Source organism: Papio anubis, chromosome 16, assembly GCF_008728515.1.
Source record: "Papio anubis isolate 15944 chromosome 16, Panubis1.0, whole genome shotgun sequence".
Taxonomy (NCBI): domain Eukaryota; kingdom Metazoa; phylum Chordata; class Mammalia; order Primates; family Cercopithecidae; genus Papio; species Papio anubis.
Window position 1 is genome coordinate 17430687 of NC_044991.1, and position 21492 is coordinate 17452178.

The 21492-nt window shown below is 38.7% G+C and overlaps 1 protein-coding gene across 1 annotated transcript in view; it reads left to right on the forward strand.

The window, feature by feature from the left end:
- LARGE1 (LARGE xylosyl- and glucuronyltransferase 1) overlaps window positions 1–21492 on the forward strand; it is a 697253-nt gene that overhangs the window by 597368 nt on the left and 78393 nt on the right. The gene's annotated exons all lie outside the window — the stretch shown is intronic.

A 21492-nucleotide genomic window follows, 5' to 3' on the forward strand; every position in this document is an offset into this window, starting at 1 on the left:
ATGTCTTTCAATGCCAGGATGGACCTCTCCCAGGTTTCTGGTCTTGTTTCATATTGGAGAGAATGAATGGCAGCTAGGAGTCAATGTCCAAACCTTTTTAACCACATTTGAGCTTAAGTTTAAGCTTGAGGAAGTTTAAGCGTGGTGCTCCCTGGCTGTCTACTTGGAGTCTGTAATTAAGTTCAATTTTGTCTGTTCCATAGGCCTATGTTACCATCTCAAAGTGCTGGGTTAGCATTATACTGTTAGGATTTGTACTTCTATAAAAAACTTGAACAAGTAACAGATACAAAATTAAAGAAGAAAATGCAAAGTAAAATTAATAGTGATGTGACAAGAACAATTTGCATAGGGACTTTGAGCAATAAACCTAGGCTTTAAAGACAACCAATTAAATAAACAAAATGACCATTAACCTACCAAGTGAAAAAGGTGGGTATTATTATATCATTATGACATAGAGTCTTGTTCTGACATCTTGCAAAAAGCTATCTACAGCATGGAAACAATCAACTCTCATCCTGGTTTGCAGTTTGAATGTCTCTGGTAATGGCATCGGGCAGTTTAGTGAACTTTGTGTGGCCCAGACATCAGGCATGAGACTTATTTCTTAAAATTCATCTAGTTTCAGCTTATAGGGCTTCCAAAACACAGAAATTGCCATTTTTGGTAACTGCATGGAAGAAAGTAGGATTGTAGAAATTTAGAAGAGTTCTATAGGCAAATAACAAATAGCAAATTGCTGTATAGGCAAATAACTTGAAAACAGTGCACACAGCTATCATCTAATAACAGTTGTATTCTAGCTTTTCTTTAGCAACATAACTCATGTCTGCATTTTTTTCTTTAAATCATAGCCATATGGTAAATTTTCTATTTTGTTGTGGTTCTCTTTTATTGATGGGCATGCAGTGAATGTTTCTTGGAAATGATCAATTTTTATTAAAATATTTCTGGAAGAAAAAAAAGAAAAGAAACATAACTTTTTCTTCCTACGGTGATATTGACTTTTCCAAAAATAGAGTAAGACAAATTTGTTTCTAAAATAAATTTAGTTTTTATCAAATATTGCCTGCAAGAATAGTGATTTGACCACAGAGTAATCTCAGATCTAAAAACCTTTTGAAGTTAAGCTGGTGGCAAGTGCCTGTAGTTCTAGCTACTGGGGAGGTTGAGGTGGGAGAATTGCTTCACCCCAGAAGTTTGACGTTACAGTGAGCTGTGATTGTGCCACTGTACTCCAGCATGGGTGACAAAGAGAAACCATGTCTCAAAAAAAATAAATAATAAACATAAATAAAAACTTCTTGAGGTTAATAAGATAACCCAAGACAGACTTTAGGTTATACTTACAGTCCTAAGATTCCTGGACCTGCCAGGAATTGATAATTTTTATTCATTTACTATAAGGCTGAGAACCCTAGAAGTCAGGCAGTTTATACATATTCTCAGATATGACATTTCAGTCAAAGCCTTGATAATATAACAAATTGTTTCCATTGTATCCTGCTATAAAGAGAGGGTAATTTTTTTTTTTTTTTTTAATGGAGTCTCACTCTGTCACCCAGGCCAGAGTGCAGTGGTGCAATCTTGGCTCATTGCAATCTTCACCTCCCGGGTTCACGTGATTCTCATGCCTCAGCCTCCTGAGTAGCTGGGCTTTACAGGCATGTGCCACCTCACCCAGCTAATTTTTTTTTTTTTTTTTTTTTGTATCTTTAGCAGAGACAGGGTTTCACCATGTATGCCAGGCTGGTCTCAAACTCCTGGCCTCAAGTGATCTGCCCACCTGGCTTACAGACATGAGCCACTGTGGCAAGTGGAGAGAGCAAATGTTATTGAACTTGTACAAATAACCATATTGCCATAAAAATAAGAATACTCACAAAAACTCTCCAAACTTTGGAGAGATAAAATTGGAAGAAAAAGGAAATGCTTCTACCTTGTTCACAAATGTATAGTGTACCAAATTGTTGTGTGCTATAGATAGCTTAGGGAAGAAAATTTCCTTCAATCTGGAAAACAAAACATTTAAGTGAAGAACTAACCGTGTTTTAAATAAAAGTCAAAAACATTATCAGTTACTTAATCTCATGCAGTTTATTTTTGTTCTGCTTGAGCTTGATTAGTAGTTTCATAAATTCATGTTTCTTCATTAGAGTTCTCAAACATTTGCATTTAGTCCATTGATCTTAAAGTTATTAACCTATATCTAAGAGTATTTGTTGGAGTCGCTTCCATAAATTTGTTTGCAAATGCCTTTAAAGAAGAATTCAAAACAATAGCTGTGAATAAAAACTTAGAATACCCATGGCTAAAAATCTGATGGGAGTTCATTATAATAAGCAATTAACATGGAAATTTAGTTATTTTTGTGCCACACGACATCATGTCTAGAATTTTAACTAATGTCATATTAGATTTTTAAGAATTTTATATAATTTGGGTACATACCCATAAATGTAATGCAAATATCTAGCATCACTTATTATTTGATAGCATTTAGCATGCAGTTCACAAAATAAGACTAATCATTTAATATTTCTACAAGATAAGAGATACATTCTTTGAGCCTCTCCAGAGGTCCTTCTGGAAAATCCAAAAGTTAATTTCAGGTCAATAAAACTTAAGTTAGAATTTTGATTCAGGGAACCCTGCCAAAGATTTTAAAAGGTTGAAAGCACTTGATGAGACGTTACTGTGAAGTCATAGTCATTCATGTACCCAGAGCGATTATCAAAAGACAATACGGAAACTTACGTGGAAGCTTAGTGCTTTCAAAACTCCATTTTCCTAAGTAATCAAATACTGAAGAAAGATAACACAGGAAATTATATTGATAACATATAAAATGTTTGTTTCTCAGGCCAGTTACTAAAACGGTGAAAAACAACTTCTGCAGGTTGATTGCTTCTCCTTCTGAGAAGCCAATGTATAGTAGATAACCAGGTAGTCGACCTGATGAAAAGGGTACTTGAGTTTAATCTGACACAGAAGGAATGGGTCCAAGGTTATGAGTGCAGACCATATTATACAGGAATGTAAACAAGAAAACTAGCACCTTGAGCAGGGGAATACATGGCCCTTAGTAATAGCATGGGAAGTTTCTTGGTTACATGGGATAATTCAGACATGTCAAGAAAAGGCAAGGGTACAAAATCAAGGTATACTGGCGAAAACATTGCCTTTTTAGACCTTCAAGATAAACTTTTTTGTTGTTTGTTTGTTTTTGAGATGGAGTCTCGCTCTGTCCCCAGGCTGGAGTGCAGTGGCGCAGTCTCAGCTCACTGCAACCTCCGCCTCCCGGGTTCAAGCGATTCTCCTGCCTCAGCCTCCCAAGTAGCTGGGACTACAGGTGCATGCCACCACACTGGCTAATATTTTGTATTTTTAGTAGAGATGAGGTTTCACCATGTTAGCCAGGATGATCTTGATCTCCTGACCTCATGATCAGCCCACCTCTGCCTCCCAAAGTGCTGGGATTACAGGTGTGAGCCACCACACCTGGCCCAAGATAAACATTTAATGGACAAGCTGTAACAGCAGAGTTAGAACAGGTGGTGGGGGGTGGGGGTGGGGGTGGGAAGTTACAGGAAGGAATGGAAAACTTAAAGGAGAGAGTTATCCCAGGCCTTTTCAACGGTAGAAAGAGGACGAGCAGAAGGCAATGATGTAAGACCTGAAAATCACATGCAGCAAGATACAGCAAAAGTTGAACTTCTGAGAGATGAATCTGAAAAGCTTCCAGAGGAAAACTCTACCTCAAGAAGTGAAATTACCATTCTAAATGAAGAAGACAGCATTTCTTTTTCTTTTTTTCTTTTTTTCTTTTTTTTTTTTTGAGATGGAGTCTTGCTCTGTTGCCCACACTGGAGTGCAGTGGCACGATTGCAGCTCACTGCAACCTCCATCTCCCAGGTTCAAGCAATTTTCCTGTCTCAGCCTCCTGAGTAGCTGGGATTACAGGCATGTGCTACCACGCCTGGCTAAAATTTGTATTTTTAGTAGAGATGGGGTTTTGCCATATTGAAGCTGGTCTCAAACTCCTGACCTCAGGTGATCCACCTGCTTTGACCTCCCAAAGTGCTGGATTATACGTGTGAAGAAGACAGCATTTCTGACCTGAAACTGGGGAAATTAAATATATCTCAGGAAGAAATTTTGCGGAAATAGAAACTGCACTTCAGAAGATGGCAGTTAAACAGATTTCAGAATTAAAAATTATAATCTCTTGGGGTTTTACTAAGAGCAGATCAGTACCTCAAGAAAACTTTGTTCTAACATAGGGGATGAAATTTTTAGTTTTGTTTTAATGTATTTTGTTGATAGCAAAGCTCAATCTTTAGGAAGACTTAGAAACAATTCCCTTCTAATTACAGGCAACTTGATCACACACACAATTTCTTTTATAAATTCATCCTTTACAAACTTTATCATGACTTACTCAGACCTTTCACAACATGCTTAAGCTTTCTGCTGTGTTTACTTTCTCTTTATTAAATAACCAGTCATTTTACTTTAAGACAAAAATTTACCACATAAGATTCTTTCTCATAGAAAATTCTCCTTTCTTTTTAACCGTCCTTACCAAAAATACATCCTTATATCCATAACTTTCTTCACATTACTCTCCTGCTTACTGATTCCTATCTTGTTTCTATTTCTTTTTTAAATTTACTTTTCAAGGCAACCTTTAAGTAACCTCTGAACTGGACAAAATTATTCTATTTTCTCAATAAGGAATATATTTTTTATGCATTGTAATTTTGCTCATCAAAAACACATCTTATTTTGGTATACTTTGTGATATGGTTTGGCTGTGTCCCCACCCAAATCTCGTCTTGAATTGTACCTCCCGTAATTCCCACATGTTGTGGGAGGGACCTGGTGGGAGATAATTGAATCATGGGAGCAGTTTCCCTCATAAACTTCTCATGGTAGTGAATAAGTCTCACGAGATCTGATGGTTTCATAAGAGATTTCCCTTATTGCTTGGCTGTCACTCTGTCTTTCCTGCTGCCATGTAAGACTTGCCTTTTGCCTTCCACCTTGATTGGGAGGCCTCCTCAGCCACGTGGAACTGTGAGTCCCTTAAACCTCTTTTTCTTTATCAATTACCCAGTCTCAGATATGTTTTTAACAGTAGCATGAAAATGGATTAATACACTTTGTATACAGAATTATATATACATTAATTAGGATTTTATTCTTAGTAACCTGAATTTCTAGTGAAAATCTAGGAAGCCAAAATTTTGAATTCTTTGTCACATGTCAGCATTTTATAATAAGAATCGTTTCATAATTTTTAGAAACATGTTTTAATAGACTCAAATATATTTAAGAAGCCAAAAACAACTTTTATTTATTTATATTCAGCAATTTGTTCTTATTTTTATGGAAATGACCCAGACATTTGATGAGTGTTTATTATTTATTATAACATAGCATAACCTTATGATTTTAAAGTATATGAAAAGTTATTTTATAAACATTTATTCCACATTCCATTTATTCTGAATGTTTATTTTATAAACATTTACTCCATTTACATTTACCTGATTTACTTATTTTTAACAATTCACCTACATTGCTTATGAAAACTGAAATATTACACAAAGCAAATCATCATTTCAAGTTATATTACTGTTAACCATTTTTGTACTTTGTGAATACCAGGTGTTTGCTTAAGAACCTGAAAGTAAAATACATGAGTATTTTGCGTATAACTCAGAAGCTACAACTGTTTTTATTAAACCAATAATATTAAATTAGCCCTACTTATCAAAGAGTTACACAAAGATTATTCTGTTTTCAAGTTGAGTTCATAGTTTCATGACTTTAAAACATGTAGCAGAAACAAATACAAAACCCAGCCAAAAATGTATGCTACCAGTTTTGAAGATATTTGTATTTTTACTTTACCAGTGATTTAAAAACCAACTTGTTTATCAAAGTTTTATTTAAGTCACAGGAACTAAAAGGCATTTGGGTTAATTACTATGTATTTTATATGTGTGATAATTCATCTAAGCCAATCAAAATAAAATTTCTTAGATTTTTTTTTGACCAACTGTTCCACATTTTACTATGTAGATTATAGCATAACATATATTATATAACATAATGTGTTATATAGTATGTATTATTCATATAACATGTTATATAACATGTATTCACATTATGTTATATGAATAATATACTATGAATATATTTCATTATACATTTTATTATACATTTCTAAGATTTTACTATGTAGATATAACATAACATTATAAAACATAAATGTTACATAATAACATGTATTCATGTTATGTTTTATGAATATTATTCATTGTTATATTAACATAATATTCATTGTTATGTGTATTATTCATATATAATATAATATATATAATATGATAATGTTATATAATAACATGTATTATTATAACAACTATTCCAGATTTTACTTTGTAAATACATCATATTATATAACATAATACCTGTACATGTTGGTAACCACACCTAAACACATAGACACACATACACAAAGATCATACACAAAGATCTTACTGCTTTTATTTTAGAATTTTAGCCATGAGATAGTAATACAAATTTACCTGTTTACAAAACAACGGTTGGATTCAAATTATGTTTCCGACAAAACTGGCACCTTTTTACATGGCTAAACTTTATTTGCTTCAATTGCTAATCTAATGAAGGCTAACAATTGAATGCTATCAAAGCAATTGAATGGATCGAAGTTTTGGGTAAAGCAGTTTGGTTTTTTAAAAAACCTCTTTTACCTGTTTTTGTTTGCTTTCTTCAGCTTCAAATGAGTTTACATTTTAGCTGGGACTGACTGAATTGTATAAGAAAAACAAAATCTCCAGTGGCCTTGAATTAGTAACACATTTATCTTTTGTTCGCTGATCCCCTTTGCTAGTCAATGGTTATGGGGAGGCATCTTAACAAGAGTTTTGTTTTCCAGCTATTTTTTTTTAACGGCCTCTGTATGGCAGACACAACAGTTTTTATGCTGGAAAGAGATACCTTGTATTACTGCTCTGACCTCAAGATTTTGACCTGAGAGCCTAACCTTCATAATCACTTATCTAATTTTTATTCTTTTAGGCTGTCAATCCCCTTAATTAAGTGCTCTAGCACCCTAAGCAATTGGTAGCCAGGCAAACCCAAATTTACATTTGCAAAAGATGTATAGGTTGTTGGTTACTGTGGAGCTGTTTAATATGTAAAGCCATTTATTTGAAAGCCCTTTAACACTTTTTTGTTTTTAATCTTGGCTAGAATGCCATAAGCACTGAATTTTATCTCAACACCAGCAGAAAAGTCAACTGATTTAGGCCAGGTGCAGTGGCTCACGCCTGCAATCCCAGCACTTTGGGAGGCCGAGACAGGTGGATCACTTGAGGTCAGGAATTCAAGACCAGCTCGGGCAACATGGGGAAATCTGGTCTCTACTAAAAATATAAAAATTAGCCAGGTGTGATGGTGTGCACCTGTAATCCCAGCTACTCAGGAGGCTGAGGCAGGCAAATTGCTTGAACCCTGGAGGCAGAGGTTGCAGTAAGCCCAGATTGTGCCACCGCACTCCAGTCTGGGCGACAGATCAAAACTCTGTCTCAAAAAAAAAAAAAAAAAGAAAAGGAAAAAAAGTCAACAGATTTAAAGTAGGCAGTAAAAAAAGTAGAGATAGAGAACTAAGAAGGCTCTATGTGTTATCCATATAATCACAAACTCTTAATTTGGGGTAAAAAAAAAAAAAAAAAAAAAAACAAGAAAAAAGAAGCTTGGGGAGTTCAGATGATCCGTGTTGTGACTGCTGATCCAAAAACATGCATGAGGAAAGCCTTGTAATTGGCTGGAATCTGAAAACCTGGCACATCTTCATGTTGGAGAATCCCATTCTATTTCTTATCAATCTCTTGAGAGCAAAGAAAATTCCATAAATCCTATCAGAGAATGTCAGGATTTTGGACTTGTGTCTCTTCCTGTGACATTTTGGTAATGTTCATTATTATTATATCTGATTTAAAATACTACATAAACTTAGTTGACAAAGCAGCGGCAGGATTTGAGAAGATTGACTCCAATTTTGAAAGAAGTTCTCTTGTAGGTAAAAATTATCAAACTGCATCACTTGCCACAGAGAAACTTTTCATGAAAGGAAGAGTCGATCCTTGTGGGAAACTTCATTGTTACCTTATTTTACGAAATTACCACAACCACCCCAACCTTCAACAACCACCACCCTGATCAGTCAGCAGCCATCAGCACCAAGATAGGACCCTCCACCCACAAAAGGATTGTGACTCACTGAAGGCCAGGTGATCATTAACATTTCTTAGAAATACAGTATTTCTTAATTAAAGTACATATTTTTTTAGACATAATGCTGTTGTACACTTCACAGACTACAGTGTAGTTTAAACACAATTTTTATATGCATTGGAAAACCAAAAAATGTGACTTGCCTCATGAGGTATTCACTTTATTGCAGTAGTCTGAAACCAAACCCACAATATGTCCAAGTTATGCCTGTATATGTATATATCTGTCCAAATACACACACACACATACACACACACACACACACACTCAGAGAGAGCTCATTAGAACTCCAGGGAGAAATTCATAAGTCCATTTTCATCGTGAAATATTTAACATGTTTTTTTATTTTTTTCTTTTTTTTTTTTTTTTTTTTTTGAGAAAGAGTCTTACTCTGTTGCCCAGGCTGTGGTGCAGTGGCATGATCTCAGCCCACTGCAACCTTCATCTCCCATGTTCAAACGATTCTCCTGCCTCAGCCTGCCAAGTAGCTAGGACTATAGGTGGCCTCCACCATGCCCGGCTAATTTTTGCATTTTTGGTAGAGACAGGGTTTCACCATGTTGGCCAGGCTGATCTCAAACTCTTGACCTCAGGTGATCCACCCACCTCGGCCTCCAAAAGTGCTGGGATTACAGGTATGAGCCACCGCACCCAGCCCATATTTTTTTTCAAATGTTGAAATATCAAAAGACAAAAATTACTAAGACTATAGAAGATTTAAACTACACAGTTAATACGCTTGACTTATTGGGCAAATAAGGAACCTTGTACCTAATGACCTGAGAGTATACATCCTTCTTAGGCTCATATGGAGCATTAAATAAAAGAAACCAAGTAGTAGACATCAGTACATTTCAAAGAATGATATTATACCATAGTTCTCTGAAGAAAGCAAAATTAAATAAGAAGGCAGTAACAATAATTTTTTTTTTTTCTCTTTTCTTTTTGAGATGGAGTGTCACTGTGTTGCCCAGCCTGGAGTGCAGTGGCCCAATCTCGGCTCACTGCAAGCTCTGCTCCCCGGATTCACGCCATTGTCCTGCCTCAGCCTCCCGAGTAGCTGGGACTCTAGGCACCCACAACCACACCCGGCTAATTTTTTGTATTTTTAGTAGAGACAGGGTTTCACCGTGTTAGCCAGGATGGTCTCGATCTCCTGACCTCATGATCCTCCCGACTCAGCCTCCCAAAGTGCTGGGATTACAGGCGTGAGCTACCGTGTCCGGCCAAAATTTTAAAAAATATATTTGATTACAATTGAAAACATATTTTTACATTACTCATGGTTCTAAACAGAAATCATAATTTAAACTGAAAACTACTTAGAGCCTAAATGAAAATAAAAATAATATGTCAAAATTAATGGGATAAAATAACATGTAGGGAAAGGTATATCCTTAAATATTTATATTGAAAAGAAGAAAAGTTGAAAATTAATAAGCCAAGTTTACAAATCAAGATGATATATTAATATAAACAACGTTAGAGTCGGCCAGGCATGGTGGCTCATGCCTGTAATCCCAGCAACTCAGGAGGCTGAGATGGGAGGATCCCTTGAGTTCAGGAGTTTGAGACCAGCCTCAGCAATATAGCAAGACCCCCATATCTACAAAAAAATAAATAAATGCGGGATTGGGGGTGGGGCAGTGGTGGTAGCTACTTGAGTCCCAGCTCCTAGGGAGACTGAGGCAGGATTACTTGAGCCCAAGAGTTCCAGACTGCAGTAAACTATGATTGCACCACAGTACTATAGCCTGGGTAACAGAATGAGACTCTGTCTCTAAAAACAAAGCACAATAAAACAGAACATTAAATTCAAATAAAATAAAATTGAAGTTGGTCAGCAAATGGTTCAATAAAGTCAAAAATTTGAAAGGGACCAGTAAAATAGACAAAACTATGGTGAGAGAGTCGTCAAGAAAAAAGAAAGTGAATTCACCAAGAAATGAATAGGGGTGCATAATTCCAGGTCCATTTACTCATTCTCTCAATGTTTTTGAGCAAGTGACTTCTGAGTTTTAGATATATAGCAAAGATTAAAGCAATCAGTCTCAGTTGGTGGAGCGTTCAATCAATTAGCAGAAGTGAAAAAAAATAGAATATTGTGAACATTATGTCAACAAATTTGAGAATTTTTGTTAAATGGACAAATTCCTAGAAATATGTTATTTACCAAAACCGATTCAAGAAAAAAATATAAAGTTTAGATTATCTTCTGGCCATTGAACCTTTGAAAACAGTACCCCTAGACAGTAAGTAGAAATAAGTTCTACTCATTTTTTTAATCCAAGGACATTTCCAATTTTAAATAAACTTTTCTAGAGAATATGAAAAGAGGAACACTTTTTAACCCATTCCACAAGCAGGATATTATCAACACCAAAATCAGACAAAAAAAAAAGTGTATTAGTCTGTTATCATGCTACTAATAAAGACACACCCAAGACTGGGTAATTTATAAAGTAAAGAGGTGTAATTGACTCACAGCTCCACAGGGCCGGGTAAGGCCTCACAATCATGGCGGACTCATAGTTCCACAGGGCCGGGAGAGGCCTCACAATCATGTTGGACTCACAGTTCCACAGGGCCGGGGAGGCCTCACAATCATGGCGGAAGGCAAAAGAGGAGCAAAGTCACCTCACAAGATAGGAAGATTGCAAGCCAGTCTCACACATGAATGTAGATGGAAAAATCTTAAGCAAAATATTTAGCAAACCAAATCTAGCCATGTATAAAATAGATAATATATCATGGCCAAGTTGAGTTTATTCCAGGAAAGACAAGAGTGATTTAGCATTGAAAAATCCACAAGTGTTGTTCAGCATGTTAATAGATTAAAGGAGAAATACCAAATAATCTAAACAGATGAAGCAAAGTTATTTGACAAAATTACATGCTCATTCATGATAAAACTCATAAATAGTAACTAGTGAAAACCTACAGTAAACTATTGCGAGCATTTGCTCTGGGTCGTGCCAATTAATCAGTTGGAAAGAGGAGAACGTGCAAGAGCACACACACATTTATGAAAGTATTTTGGTATATGAAGAGGCGACATACCTGATCACTGAATAAATGATTAAGTTTCCCATAAACGGTGCTGAGACACCTGATTATCCACATGGAAAAAATTTAAGTGGATCTCTGTCTCATACCATGCACAAAATTAATTCCAGATGGATTAGAAACTTAGAAAGTGAAGGGCTAAAATAAACTATTTTTTAAATGAAAAGGGAAACTAGCTTTAAGACTCCAGAATGGAAAAGTATGTATTCAACAAGACATCAAAAATGCATATCATAAATGAATGAATCCGTAAATTCAATCACATTGATATTAATAACTCCATCAAAGGGGCGTTAAAAAGAGAAAAGCAGGCCAGGCACAGTGGCTCACGCCTGTAATCCCAGCACTTTGGGAGGCCACAGCAGGTGGCTCACTTGAGCTCAGGAGTTCGAGACCAGCCTGGCCAACATGTGAAACCCCATCTCTACTAAAAATACAAAACTTAGCCAGGCGTGGTGGCACAGGCCTGTAGTCCCAGCTACTTGGGAGGCTAAGGCAGGAGAATTGCTTGAGTCCAGGAGGTGGAGAGGTTGCAGTGAGCCGAGATCATGCCACTGCACTCCCACCTAGGCAACAGAGCAAGACTCCGTCTCAAAAAAAAAAAAAAAAAAAAGAGAGAGAGAAAAGCAAAAGATAGATATTTCAACACATGTTACTGACAGAAGAGCAGTAAACAAAATATATAAACAATTCTTAATGAGTGATAAATCTGTAAAAGATGTAAACAGTCCTTTTACTTAGTTGCCAGGCAAATGGCCAATAAACACATGAAAAGATATACAGCCTCACTGTTAATCAGGGAAATGAAAAGGAAGACCACATTATTAAAATCATAAATAATGTTATAGCCACCAAATTGGAAGAGTGATACTATCAAGTCTTAGTTGATCAGTGGTGGTCTCTTATGTTACCCATAGGAGTGTGTATGGATACACCAAATTGGAAAACACTTTGGCACTATATTGAAAAATTGAAGTGGAATATACCTTACAGTCTGGGTCTTGGATGTAATTGGTCACAAATGGAGAAGTGGATGACTTTCTAAAGAAAGTCAGATTCAGCTATCAGTGAGCAAATTACAACAGATAGAAGTAGTGCTTTGGAAGGCCTGTGTCTTCCTGATAAATGACATTTCTTGACCAGGCAGGGCACAGGAGACTTCTAAACTCTCAAGTCTTTTTATATCAAAAATAAAAACGTAAAAATTCCATAAAAATAAGTACAACTAAAAACTTTGGCAGGCCTTGAAAAGGAATAAAATTCTGAAGGCCAGGCGTGGTGGTTCATGCCAGTAATCTCTTTTGGGAGATTTGGGAGGCTGAGGCAGGTGGATTGCTTGAGCCCAGGAGTTTGAGAGCAGCCTGGGCAACATAGTGAGACCCCCATCTCTACAAAAAACACAAAAATTAGCTAGGCGTGGTGGCGTGTGCCTGTAGTCCCAGCTACTTGGGTGGCTGCAGTGGGATGTTCCTGTGAACCCAGGAGGCAGAGGATGCAGTGAGTTGTGGTTGTGCCACTGCACTCCAGCCTGGGCAACAGAGTGAGACCCTGTCTCAAAAACAAACAAAACGAAACAAAAAACTGACATATGCTATAACTTGGATGAACTTTGAGGACGTTATGCTAAGTGACCTAAGCCAAACACAAAAGGATGAATACTGTATTATTTCACTTAAATGAGTTATGTAAAGTGGCATGAAACATGCTACTTAAAATGGCATGCAATTTAAAATATGAATTATTTCTGGAATCTTCCATTTAATATTTTCAGGCAGCGGTTGACCGCTGGTAACTGAAGTGGAGAAAAGCAAAACCGCAAGTAAGGAGGGGCTGTTGTACTCCCAAGGGAGGAACATAAAAAACAGCAAACAGGCGGTCCTTCATAAATGTGGAACCGGATTCAAAAAAAAAAACAAAAGATGGGAGAAAGCAGGGAAAAGAATGAAAATAGCAAAGATGCACTATGACCAGGACTCTGAGACCCAGATTGGCCTGGTGGGACACACGGAGTTCTTAGGTCATCCCTGAGGGCTCCACGGAAATGTCTAGGCACTGAGAGGACCTAGAGGGTCTCCCCATCCCGCTCAGTCCCACTTAGGAGGTGAATCATTGCTTCATCCAGCATCTCCATGCTGTCTACACTACTGGCCTGCGAATCACTTAGTAGCCATCTTAGTTATCAGATTGACTCTCTGGGCATCACAGTGTTTGTGTTCAAGTTGCCCTAATTTTACTTCGTCATGGCCCCAAAGTACAAAAGCAGTGGCGCTGACATATTATGATTATTCAGTTTTATTATGTTATTGTTATTCATCTTTTGCTGTGCCTAATTATGAATTAAACTAATCATAAGTATGCATGTACAGGAAAAAACGTGGTATGGGGTTAGGGACTTGATATGGTTTGGCTGTCTCACCACCCAAATCTCATCTTGACTTGTAGCTCCCATAAGCCCCAGGTGTTGTGGGAGGAACCCAGTGGGAGGTAATTGAATCATGGGGGCGATTTTCCCCATACAGTTCTCATGGTAGTGAATAAGTCTCACGAGATCTGATGGTTTTATAAGGGGTTTCCTGTTTCACTTGGGTCTCGTTCTTTCTCTTGCTTGTTGCCAATCTAAGCCATCACCTTCCACCATGATTGTGAGGCCTCCCCAGCCACATGGAACTGTGAGTTCTCCCTTAAACCTCTTTTTCTTTATAAATTACCCAGTCTTGGGTATGTCTTTATCAGCAGTGTGAAAACGGAATTATACAGCACTATTGCATAGTTTCAGGCACCCGTTCTGGGTCTTGGAATGTGTGCAGATACTACTGTAGTCAGGGAGACCCCTCCTCTCCTGGTCTCCCTCAGCTCACACTCTGCTACTTCAAAGGAAAGTCAACCTGCACAGCCCACCTGTGGGAAATGCTGGGTCAGATGATTGAAAATGTCAATTAAAGCAAGAATCATAAAAATATTTTAACCTTGATTTGCTTTCTTTTCATCCACAGGCCAGGTTTTTTGGTCTGCTAATTGAGTGCTGTATTAACCTGCATAAACCACCCTAATGAATCTTCTATGGTTATCAGTGTCCTTTCATTCAAAGTGAAACAAGAACTCAAGGACTCTTCCAAAACAATTGGAGGACAGTCCTGGGTTAGTTCTATTTTTCCCCCCTCTTTAGTCTCACCCACACCTAACGCAAAGGCAAATTTGTTTAGGGACTTCTTTTCATTGAGCTGTTGCAAAGCGTTTAGTTTGCCTTTCAGGGAAACAGCAATTCTTTACAGTTACATGCCATGAACTCAAATAATATCTAATTAGATTTCAAATTGCGTTAGAACTACAAGATATAAAAACACCTTCGGTAACAATCACAGCTCACTCTTGCTGAGCACAGAGCCTATTTGTAGGAACAGACTTCCTCTGACATCCTGCTCACGAGAGACTTACCAGCCTGGGGCATCTAGTCTGCCCTAGGTGTCCATGGAGAACTTTGTGCTAAGTAGAGGTTGGTTAAGAGAACTTCTGAGGGGAGAGGTGTTTTCACTGAAGAGGCAAAAGTGTATATCCTTTGGGAGCCAAGCAATCTTGTGAATTCTGATGACAGTTCTGCTTCTTACCAACTGAGGGATTTGAGTAAATCACTTAACCTCTCCCAGGTTCAGTTACATTATTGAGAAAATTGAAGCCATTATTCTTTGCCCCATTCTCGGCCATGCCCCTTGAGTGGTCCATAGAAATACACTTGACTTTACCTCATTCTTTTGTGTTTCAGAGACCTTCATTTTTATCTCTTTAGTCCTTACGCTTGATGACTCAGCCTTCCCTGGCTGAGTCTTAAATTAAGAAGAGAAGGGAAAGGCCCAAGGGAGCATCTTTTTATCACTTACCAGTAGCACAAACTCTTAGGAGACCAGACTGTGTAGTGTGCTGGTTTAGAGAAAGGAGCACGAGAGAGATTCTGTGCAACTTTGCTCTAGTTCTTGCACCTTTGATGGTCCATTAGGGAATGAAGCTCTTGTCAGAATCAGTTGTTAATGATCAGGAAACGGCAGGCAGAGGGTCTACCAATGGGTCTCTCTAGGGGTTTCTAGAGTGCCAGAACTGAGTAAGCCATGGTTCCTGCTCTCAGGAAAGTCTCTAGTGAGACCTAACTGGTGAGTAATGGAAAATTCCAGTAGAGGCATGTTCAGAAGCAGATGCCACCATGCTTCCCGTACAGCCTGCAGAACCATGAGCCAATCAGACCTCTTTTCTTTCTAAATTACCAGCTCTGAGGGTTTTTTGTTTTTGTTTTTGGAGACACACCCTCACTCTGTTGCCTAGGCTGGAATGCAGTGGCATGGTCTTGGCTCACTGCAACCTCCACCTCCCAAGTTCAAGCAGTTCTCCTCCCTCAGCCTCCCAAGTAGCTGGGACTACAGGCACACGTCACCACGCCTGGCTAATTTTTGTATTTTTAATAGAGTCGGAGTTCCACTGTGTTGGCCAGGCTGGTGTCAAACTCCTGACCTCAAGGGATCTGCCCGCCTCAGCCTCCCAAAGTGCAGGGATTACAGATGTGATTTCTTTATAGCAATGTGAGAATGGACTAACACAGAACTCTAACTGGCAACCTTCATTTAACCCAAAACTCCGGACTTTGATCCCATATATGGGCTCAGATGCTCCTTAGAGACAAGGAAGGAATCTCTGGGTTGGCCACTCCTAGATTATCTAGCTCAGAGCACACGTTAAGATGAGTCTGCCATACAGGGTCATTCTAAGGGTATGCTTAAGTTGCTGTTCTCAGGTGTGTTTACCCTACAGAAGTAAGCTGTCACAGCTTCATTGTGGGCCTCAAAAGATGAAAAGGAGTTTTCCAGGATGATTGGGTGGGAATAGTGTTCCAGGCATGGCCTCACTTAATCTTCCCAAGTGTCACAAGGTAAATCTTGTTTTGTTTTGTAAGTCAGAAAATGAAGGATCACACAGTTGAAGTCACTTTTCTTGCCCAGTCACGCAGCTAAATATGACAGAGCTGAGGTTCCAACTCACATCTGTCTGATTCAAAAGTCCGCAGCATTTTCGTCTGATACAGCAGTGAGTTTCTATCTGAAAATACTTTCCGGCCAGGCGCGGTGGCTCACGCCTGTAATCCCAGCACTTTAGGAGGCTGAGGCAGGCGGATCACAAGGTCAGGAGATCGAGACCATCCTGGTTAACACGGTGAAACCCCATCTCTACTAAAAATACAAAAAATTTTCTGGGTGTGGTTGGCGGGCGCCTGTAGTCCCAGCTACTTGGGAGGCTGAGGCAGGAGAATGGCATGAATCCGGGAGGCGGAGCTTGCAGTGAGCCGAGATCACGCTACTGCACTCCAGCCTGGGTGACAGAGCAAGACTCTGTCTCAAAAAAAAAAAAAGAAAAGAAAAGAAAATGTTTTCCGATTAAAACATGATATATAACATGACTACATAGAAGTATTGTGTGGGAACTATATGCAGTCCTCTTGTGTAGGGCTATTCTACGTGAACTCTGTTTGGATTAAGTAGATTTTCGAGGGTTAACTCCAGAACAGAGACCCTTAATAACACTGTATCCTTGAAAGGACATTTGAATTTATTTATTTATTTATTTATTTTATTTTATTTTATTTTTTATTTTTATTTTATTTATTTATTTATTTATTTTTTGAGATGGAGTCTCACTCTGTCACCAGGCTGGAGTGCAGTGGTGCAATCTTGGCTCACTTCAAGCTCTGCCTCCCGGATTCACGCCATTCTCCTACCTTAGCCTCCCGAGTAGCTGGGACTACAGGCACCTGCCACCACGCCCAGCTAATATTTTTTTTTTTTTTTAGTAGAGACGGGGTTTCACCGTGTTAGCCAGGATGGTCTTGAACTCCTGACCTCATGATCCACCTGGCTCGGCCTCCCAAAGTGCTGGGATTACAGGCATGAGCCACTGCGCCCGGCCAGGACATTTGAATTTTAAACAACAGACTCAGAGGCTGAATTTTAGACCCCAGTCCATTTATAAATTGGGAATTGAGTACACCTAAAAGAAAAATCCTAAAGCAGAAGAGAAAAACCAAGAGAAAACATGCCAGCCATAGGAGGAAATGATGTATCTTCTTAGGGGCAATTTGTAGCATTTGCATAAAAAGAGTAGCCCATAACTCAAGCACTGAAACATTTTATAATACTTAGAGTTGTGTCAGTTTCTACATCTTTGGGGGAAAATGAGGGGCTACCATATATCAGCGTACTGAACATGTCACAGCTAAGCAGACTACGGTGAAAAATGAGGCAGGGAAAACACAGGGTAATAAGAATGATGAATGTTAAGGCTGATTTTGGAGGATTGGGATGGATCAAGGAAGAAAAAAAACAGTTGGTTTGGGGGAGAAGATCTAAAATCTCGAATTACTAGCTTCCAGTCAGACTTCTTTTTCAGTTCAGGCCAGTGCCGATTTCATTTCATTGCATGACCTACGTCCAAGGGCTGTCAGTGTTTTATGATCTCTGTGTACACTGCTGTGACCAGTAAACTCAAGGAGTCCTCAGGATGAAATATGAGGCAGCTGGCTCCTGTTTAAGTAGCCTGTCCTTTGGGACTCTTGCCCTGTGGCTTGTACGCAGGGATCTCTCATTCCCCCAGCAGACATGGCAGAGTACCCACTCTGGCCCAGGCTGTCACTGAGTTCTTTAGCTTACCCTAAACAAGTCTTTTCATCTGAAAAGCTAGGAACTTTTCCTCATGACTGTAAAGTCATCCTCATGACTTTATAGAAGAGATGGAAAGATTTAAAAGGGACAATACATAAAATAGTACAAGGCTTTGAGACATTCTAGTAAACCTATTATTCTTTTGTGTATATATCTTTTTTCTTTTTTGAGACGGTGTTTCACTCTTGTTGCCTGGGCTGGAGTGCAATGGTGCAATCTCAGCTCCCCTCAACCTCCGCCTCCCTGGTTGAAGCGATTCTCCTGCCTCAGCCTCCTGAGTAGCTGGGATTACAGACATGGGCCACCATACTCGGCTAATTTTGTATTTTTAGTAGAGATGGGGTTTCTCCATGTTGGTCCTGCTGGTTCTCGCACTCGCAATCTCAGGTGATCTGCCTGTCTCAGCCTCCCAAAGTGCTGGGATTACAGGTATGAGCCACTGTGCCAGGCCTCTGTTTTGTATAAATTTAAGTGGTACAAGTGCAGTTTTGTTACATGGATATATTACATAGTGATGAAGTCTGGGCTTTCACGATAACCATCACCCAAAATAATGTACATTGTACCCATTAAGTAATTACTCATCCATCTCCCCTCTCCCACCCTCCCACCTTTCAGAGTCTCCAATGTCTATTATCCACACTCTTTGTCCATGTGCCCTCACTATTTAGCTCCCACTTAAAATGAGAACATGTGGTTATTTGGCTTTCTGTTTCTGATTATTTCACTTAAAATAAGGCCTCCAGTCCCATCCATGTTTTCATTCTTTTTCACAGCTGAGTAGTATTCATATATATATATACCTACATCTCACATTTTCTTTCTCCATTAATCCATTGATAGACACTTAGGCTGACTCTGTGTCTTTGCTATTGTGAATAGTGCTGCAGTAAACACACAAGTATAGCTCTCTTTTTGATACAATGATGTATTTTCCTTTGGGTAGATACTGAGTAGTAGGATTGTTAGATCAAATGGCAGCTCTATTTTTAGTTCTTTGAGAAATCTCCATGCTGTTTTCCATAGAGGTACTAATCTGCATTCCCACCAACAAAGTATAAGCATTCTCTGCAAGTAGTTTCCATTTGGCTGGTGGGCAGACACATAAAAAGGCACTCTTCCTACTCCTCTGTTCTGTCTTATTTCTTTTCTTTTCTCTTCTCTTCTCTTTCTTTTCTTTTTTTTTCTTTTTCTTTTTTTTTTTTTTTTTTTTTTTTTTTTTTTTTTTTTTTTTTTTTTTTGAGATGGAGTCTTCCTCTATTGCCCAGGCACAGTGCAATGGCATGATCCCTGCTCACTGCAACCTCTGCCTCCTGGGTTCAAGCAATTCTCCTGCCTCAGCCTCCCAAGTAGCTGGGATTACTGGCACACACCACCACGCCGGCTAATTTTTGTATTTTTAGTAGAGACGGGTCTCACCATGTTGGCCAGGCTGGTCTCAAACTCCTGACTTCAAGCAATCCACCCACCTCAGCCTCCCAAAGTACTGTAATTACAGGCATGAGCCACTGCGCCTGGCCAACTCTTTTATTTCAAAGATGGGAAATAGAGACACACAAAGGAGAAATGACTTGCCTAAGGCTAACACAGCTGGGATAAGTACCTGACCTTCACCTCAGGTGTCCTTGGATCATGCCAGAGAATGGCAGGCTACGCAGACGGGACCTTGGGTGACTTAAGCTTGAGTCTGTTGTCTTCCCTCAGCACTCATCCATTTTTTGCTCATGGTTAATTTTCAGAACTGAACTCTTGAGCTTTATTGATTTCAGTTGTCCTTCATTGGCTTTGTTACACATAGCTGATAAACTTCCAATGCAGTTATTGCTAGAAACAACAAGATTCCTAGAAGCAAAGTGAGGTCTCTGGAAATTTTACCCTACGACAGCATTTTCCAGAGTATATGTTCAAATGGTTCTAAGAGCTGTTAATTGGACTCTTTAAAATGGGGGAACTGGAGAGGAGGATGGGGAGAGAGGCGTTCTATGTACTGCATACCAAATACTGTATTAGAAAGTCTTGCAGCCAGAAAATCTGATTGATTTTGTTGATCCCAGCATTTTCCACATCTATTTTATATCAACACACAGGAAAGACCCCTTTGATTATAGAATGCCTGGTTGGACAAGTTCCTTAGAAGCCCATTCTTCCTTACATAAATACTGGCTCTATTAAGAACACAATTTTGAGCAAAGGAAGCACCATTGTAAAGCAGTATTTGACAACCATGGACATTGAGCCGCTAACTGAGAGCCTCCCATATAGAAGGCTCAGGTGCATAATATTAACACCGGGCCTCAGAAAGCCAGCAGGCTAGGCAGAGAAAGGGTGGTCCAGGAGGAGTTAGAAGATCTACTTTCAAGATTCTGGAAAAGACCATAAAATGAATGGATCATGGGTTCATAGCTTGGCCGTAATCAGAGAAGAGTAACCAAGGTGAGCAAGAGACCAAGGTTTAATTTTCCAGTTATAATGAAGGGGGCAGGCAGGTAGCATATCCAGGTGTACATCTGAAGATCCAAACTACCCATGAGGAAAGGGCTGCAAAATGCATTTCAGCCTCGCAAGCTACCCAGTACTGAGTGCCTGTTGTATGCAAGGGTTTGAAGACACTTAGTGAAGTTGAGGATATACAGACAAGTTCATCATATTTCCTGCCCTGAAAGAGCCTCACAAACGGGGGAGACAGAAGTTTCAACTGCTAATTTCCACATAATGTGAACAATACTGTGCAATATTGCTTAGAGGTATCCAGGTCAGAAATGAAGGTGCTACATAAAAAGGGATAGTATGAATGAACACAGGGGCCTAAAAGATCATGGTGTCCAGAAATAACAAGGAAATAGGCAGAGAGTTCAGGCTGTGTACTAAGGAGCTTGGACTCTGTGGGTCACAGTACTAAAATATTTCTTATCTAACCTATTCCAGTGCAAACATACTTTTATCGTGGCACATGAATATACTATAAAAGAGAAAAGTTTCGTTTTATTATATGTTTGAGTAATTTGAAGTCAATTTAGTAATAATAAACCCTTTTGCTCTTATGAAAAACATTATAAGTATTCATGTTTAAACATAGCAATATTATTGAATGTGCTTCGTTATTTTTGAAATGTTGGTTTAGTACTTTATGACACAGTGATTCGTAGTCTTACTTTTAAAGGCATGTTATACAAGTACTTGGATTTAATGGCTCTGACTGCCAAAAAAAGATGCCTCCTAAAATTCACAGATCCAAATGGAAATAAAGTACATCATTGACTGTGCTTAATACATTTTATACTCATTGTTTCAGTTTAATCCGAAAGTCATACAAAAATATTTGTAGCAGTCAGCTATTATATTTAAATCTCTCTTGATGACCATCATTTGCTTTTGATAATTTATTAAATATTCTTTAGCA